Genomic DNA, 759 nt, shown 5'->3' on the forward strand with positions numbered 1-759 from the left:
TCACTAAATCAAGGCTGATGGAAAACATCTTTGGACAACTTTGATTCAACACAAGTGGCAGACATGTTTGAATTCCTACCCATTGTAACATTCATTTTCAAAACCACCTGACATTGCGAACAACTTGAATGACTATTTGACGGGTCAGGTGGACACATTGAGAAATGAGTCCAACTGACGACTCCCGGAATCCGACCGCAGAGTGAAGGAAAAGCAGCCAACAAGTGCTCAGTATATGTGGGAACCATCAAGACTGTTGGAAAAGCATTCCAGGTGAAGCTGGTTAAGGGAATGCCAAGAGTGTGCAAAGCTGTCAATACTTCAAAGCGTGGCTATTTGAAGAATCTCAAATATAAATTATATTTTGATTTGTTTAACACTTTTTTGGTTACTACATGATTCCATATGTGTTATTTCATAGTTKTGATGTCTTCACTATTATTCTACAATGTAGAAAATAGTACAAATAAAGAAAWACCCTTGAATGAGTAGGTGTTCTAAAACTTTTGACCAGTAGGGTATATTATATAATAAATATGTAATAACATTAAAACATAACTGTATGTCCTTATAGGGAACCAGATCGTGACTACAATTCAGTTGTCTTTAACCACACTGTGTTGTCACACTGCTGAGTAAAAAATCATGCTTCCTACTCAATAACTTTTTGTCTGAAAATTTAAATATACATTTTATTCATCTGCGTTACCCACTCCAGTCAGCAGATGAATGCTGCTAGTGTGACGTATAATCTAGTGG

Source organism: Salvelinus sp. IW2-2015, unplaced genomic scaffold (genome assembly GCF_002910315.2).
Source record: "Salvelinus sp. IW2-2015 unplaced genomic scaffold, ASM291031v2 Un_scaffold1277, whole genome shotgun sequence".
In the NCBI taxonomy this organism is placed as follows: Eukaryota; Metazoa; Chordata; class Actinopteri; order Salmoniformes; family Salmonidae; genus Salvelinus; species Salvelinus sp. IW2-2015.